This window comes from Podarcis pityusensis (genome assembly GCF_964106645.2).
Source record: "Podarcis pityusensis genome assembly, chromosome: W".
Taxonomy (NCBI): domain Eukaryota; kingdom Metazoa; phylum Chordata; class Lepidosauria; order Squamata; family Lacertidae; genus Podarcis; species Podarcis pityusensis.
In genome coordinates this window covers 37563522-37568602 of record NC_138045.1, presented here as the reverse complement: position 1 = coordinate 37568602, position 5081 = coordinate 37563522, and the positions used below count along the sequence as shown (strand labels likewise).

The 5081-nt window shown below is 45.7% G+C and overlaps 1 pseudogene across 1 annotated transcript; it reads left to right on the top strand.

The window, feature by feature from the left end:
• The first annotated feature begins 549 nt into the window (after positions 1–549).
• Positions 550–1239, top strand: LOC308467671 (E3 ubiquitin-protein ligase RNF4 pseudogene; annotated as a pseudogene). The gene has a single exon. The product of its transcript is annotated as an E3 ubiquitin-protein ligase RNF4 pseudogene (transcript).
• The last annotated feature ends 3842 nt before the right edge of the window (positions 1240–5081 follow it).

The window sequence follows — 5081 nt, the reverse complement described above, 5'->3', positions numbered from 1 at the left end:
GACTGTCAAGGTAGGGAAAGATGCTCCACCTCGTAATAATCCTAATTGTTTTAGCTAATCTCTTGGCTGAAAGATAGAAAACAAATCTTGGTGTGCCTGCTTCTTAGCCTAATCCTGTTTCTTCCCACGTGAATGCAGTTCTATAGAGTAACACGAAAGACACCCTAACTCAGGCTTCCTCAACCTCGGCCCTTCCGATATTTTGAGACGACAATTCCCATCATCCCTGACCACTGGTCCTGCTGGCTAGGGATCATGGGAGTCGTAGGCCAAAAACACCTGGAGGGCCGAGGTTGAGGAAGTCTGCCCTAACTCCTCAAGATGTTGAACTTGCTCCCAGCTTCGGAGTACCTGCTATAAAAGAGACAACTCTAAGAAAGTCACGGTGCTCCAAAGCGTCACCAGTTGCATCAAGTTGCTTTAGAGAGAGCATTCATGATCATCCTTATCACATTACAGAATTGCTTGGCGACTAAGCAGGGAGCAGCACACGGAGATAAGGGGGAAGCAAGTACTCTGCAGCCTGTGCCTCTCCCATCCCTGTGCATCATGAGTTCAACAAGTACAGAATGCAATGCAACCCAGCACAGCAAAAGCAAGAGGGGCAGTCACAACACCTCCGCAAGACCTCCTCATACTCTGGGCAAGATGATGGTGGGAACTGCTTCTGAACCCTGTATCCCCTCCTCCTCCTCCGCCTCCTCCTCTGCCTCCTCCTCCCTGCCACACAGCCTTAATGATAGAAGTATGGATGTGGAAGTAGTTGACCTCACTTGCGAAACTTCAGAACCTCTAGTTGTTGATCTTACGCAAGACGATTCTCTTGTGCTTGTTGGAGAGAGTGGGCAGCAGCCCGATAGAGAGTTTAGACCTCAAACATTGTCTGACAGCCTCATATTTAGTGGTGGTGGTGGTGGTGGTGATAGCAGACACACACAGAGTGGTGCTCTTGCCACTAGAAAGCTCCCCAGAGAAGTGGGAAGGAGGGAATTTGCAAGATCCTCAGGCACTTTGAGTTGTGGAATTTGCATAGACAGCTTTGCAGAGATTGTGCAAAGCGGACGGCTTATAGTGTCAACAACATGTGGCCACATCTTCTGTAGTCAGTGCCTCAGCAATTTTCTTAGGTATGCTAACTTTTGCCCAATTTGTAGGAGGCATCTCACTCCAAAGGAGTATCATCCAATTATATGTGAAGACATGGGTGTTCCTGAACACAGTCTAATGTGGCCTTCATAAACATGAGTGAAATCCAAAGAACACACCAAGTACTGTATATATGACTTCAATATGACAGTTAGCAATTTCACTTTTTCCCAGTTGGCCTCCTTATAGTCCAGTTGTCCTGCTTCAGCTTCGTTTTGCTTTAAGGTTTTTGCAGCTCACATTTTTTGAGGTCTGTAGACGTTTGAAGAACAGCTTGGAGGATATGTCTGCTGCTGCCACATTGCTTTGTGCCGTTATCTCATTTCTGTTCTAGTTCTGTTGCTGCTTTGAGAAAAGACTGATGTTGAGTGAACTCATCTATTCAAGACTAGGCTAGTCATAGTCATCTATGATAATACAACCTGCAGCTTCTTTTTGCAATTTGCCTTGTAAAAAACCAAAGCCAACCACTCACCGGTGGAAGTCTGTTCCACATCTACTTGCTTTCTAGTGGCAAACCCCTCTTTCTGTTGATGTAGCCGTAATAAAGACCAAGGTTTATACAACACTGTGGCTCATTTTTAACGCTGCATGCATAAATGGTTTATTACAAAGAACTCTTGGTGGTCCGAGTCTTCTCTTTAAGAGAATACAGCCATCATGTTAGATCTGAGCAGCTTTTGCTGTTCAGGCATATGCTTAAGGAGCAGTTCATAGTGGAGTCTGTACCAAGGTTGCCACGTGGGGCAGAATCCAATGGAGATGAGCTAAGCCATTTATGTGAAACACTCCTCAAATGGTTGGCAGAGGATAAAGTAATTCTCTTGTCGGAGCCAGCCATTACAAGTGGTGGAGTTTAGCATAAAATAAGGACACAGAGAGCCAGCAATATTTTCATGATGGTAGGAGCAGCTCCTTTCGTACTCCCCTCTCCTCCTGTAGCTTCTTTATTTATCCTTTGTCTCTCTCCAGCCGCATGGCTGTTTGCCAATGTCTCACGTTACCTCATCCGGTCAAGGCTTTTATTGCCCCCAACACCATATAGGGTCATCACTGCCCAGAGGAAACACAACTGCATTTAAGGTTAATACATTCCAATACATTGTAAAGCTCAGAGTGCTGGTCAGCCAAGGTCAGGGGGCACCCTGCAATATTACAAGCCTTTGCCATGGCTTTATGACTCCCACATGCCCTCTTTCTTTATTTTATTTCAGAGCCATATATATCAGTACCAATACGGTTATATCGAGCGCGATAAGCGACTCTTTGACACCGGAAGCGGGCCGCGGACTGGAGAACCATGCAGTACATATAGAAATTAAAGAAGGAATACATTGGATACAGCAACACAAAATAATGCAAATAACTACTATAATGATCACTAAAATCAATAAATGTCGAAGCCAACTTCCATCCGGAAGCCAAGAATATAAGAATTCTGATTCCAAGCTGCATGGTAGGCTTCCTTGCTAGTTTATTAGCCATGCACTGGTGTTACTCCTATAGCACTGAGATTGGTCACTGTATGTTCCTGTAAGAGAACAAGAGATATTAAAAGTGAAATTCAATGTATATTGACAGTTTGGATATATGCCCCATGATTCTTTCCCCTCCTTAATTTGAAAATAAATGGGGGCAGGCTCATGGAGCGTCAATTGTACTGGAGGCCAAAAAGTTTGCTTAGGGGATATAATATTAGTAAATTGAAAAGATCCATTGACAGGCACACCATGAAGCATTATGCCTGAATGACTGGCATACACACCCAACATTTAGAAGCATGCAGTAAACTGGCAAACATAATCATATCTTGTACAAAAATATCATCCCTCCATATCTTAGGATAATTTTCTCCCCTAAAAGTCTTATTCAACAACACTGTTCTTCTAGTTCAAAAGTGGCTGAGCCGTGGATACTGCCAGCCAGAGTAGGAAGCTGACAACAGCTGCTTGCCAGCCGATGAGGTGAAATATGGTGGTTTCAACTGGACTGGTCGTCTGCTTCTCTTCCTTGCATAACGGTGCAGCAAAGGATGGCAAGGCAAATGGTTAGGAAGGCAAACACTGCCAGATGCAGCTCGTGTGCAGCACCTCTAGGTGGCGCATGCGGAAAGGTTTCAATGCTTCACCCACAAAATGTTGACAAAGTGTAGGGGAGTTCCGCATGCCTTGAGGCAGGACAACCCACTGATATCGCTGGGTGGGCTGCAAATTGTTATATGCTGGCAATGTAAAAGCAAATGGTTCCCTGTCTGCTGTAGCCAGTGGGATGAAGATGGTTCAATGTGGCCGAAAGTTCAGAAATAAGCTGGTCAGAGATAGCTGGTGCCGCTGCTGCGGATTTTTCTTTTGGTAGAGGCCACTGTTCTACCCCCACTGGGGTATCGGTGATCCTGGTTTGCCACACTGGAAACAAGTTGTATCGGTGGCTACAGGCTGGTTTTCATTTAGCGCTGCTGCCAGCAGATGAGCCTTGTGGGTGGCTGTATCTACAGACTGACAAATGCGAAGCATGGCTGCTGTGTCTGTGGCAGGATTGTGTATTATCGGTCGCAATGCAAGTTTACAATCCTCATTGGCATTTTCAAAGGCCAATTGTTTGATAATTATTTGTTTGGCTTCAGGATTTTCAATTTGCCGACTCACTGCTGTAAGCAGCCTATCCATAAAGGAAGGATATGATTCTCTTGCCTCTTGCCTGATTGAACCCCACCTTGATTGAATACTGGTGGGTTCTGGGATTTTTCTCATTGCTTGTTTAGCAGCGAGAGCAGTGTCCCTCAATAAGATTTGCAGCAGTGTGGCTTGCACTGAAGCTTGAGCGAAGGGACCACGCCCCATCATGGCATCTGTGACGTCTGCGAGGGTAACATTTGGATTATTTCCTCTGGCTTGTTGTAACAAGGCTGGAGCATAAGCACGGCAGGCAGTTTCCCATTCGTGGGCAAACAAAACACCAGCTGATGGGGGTAACACTGTATGGGCCAAAAGATTGATGTCCTCTGGAACCAAGAGCTGGGCTAATGTGGCTTCTAAAAGCGCCTGCGTATATGGGGCTTGGAGTCCATTGGCCTTTACTGACTGTTGCAGCTCTCTCAAGATCTTAAAGTCAAAAGGTTGGTGTTGGGCTTGCGTGCCTGCTGGGGCACCAGCAGGGGGCACAATAACAGGGAATGCCATAGTATCCTGAATTAAGGAACAGGCAAGAACTGCACGTTGAAAAGGAGTAGCTGGTTCTGCCGCTGAAAGATTAGGATCATTGCCAGCCAGACCACGGTATTTTTGCAGGATTGGGTCCTCTGGTGAGGAACTGTAGTCCGGAGGTTTGGGGTCTGGAGCTGCTGGCAAAGCAAGTATTGGAACAGATGGCAGCACAGCAGGCTGAATTAAAGAAGCTGAAGGTTGTGTTGGCACTGCAGCCATGGAGATTTTTTTGGTAATAAAGAGTCCATGGCGTAACGAACCTTGCACCATGCATTTAGAATCCGAACACCTATGCTGGGGTGCCCATGGAAATGTGCCCCAATCTTGTCCCAAAGTTTTAATTCCCAAGTCCCATCTGCAGGAAACCAGGGGGAATGCTCTTCGATGGCCAGAATGAGCTGTATCAAATCACCCTCTGGAACTTCCAATTTGTTGGAGGAGAGGAGAAATTTTAAGTCTTTTAAAAAATTCTGTTGGGGAGCAGACAAAGAGCTGCCCATTTTTCTAAAATCAAGATAAAAAAAAGAGGGATCGAACTCACCAGGGATCCGAAGATGATTAGCGCCTGAAACCCTTGCCGGGCGTGGTAAGCCGATGATATCCTTTGCTAGGATCAAAAAACCTCACACGGTTTCCTTTTAAAATCCTCTTAGTCTGCCTCAGACTGTTTCCTTTAAGTTGCCTCACACGGTTTTCTTTTAAAAGCCTCAGACGTATTCTTTTATTCAGCCT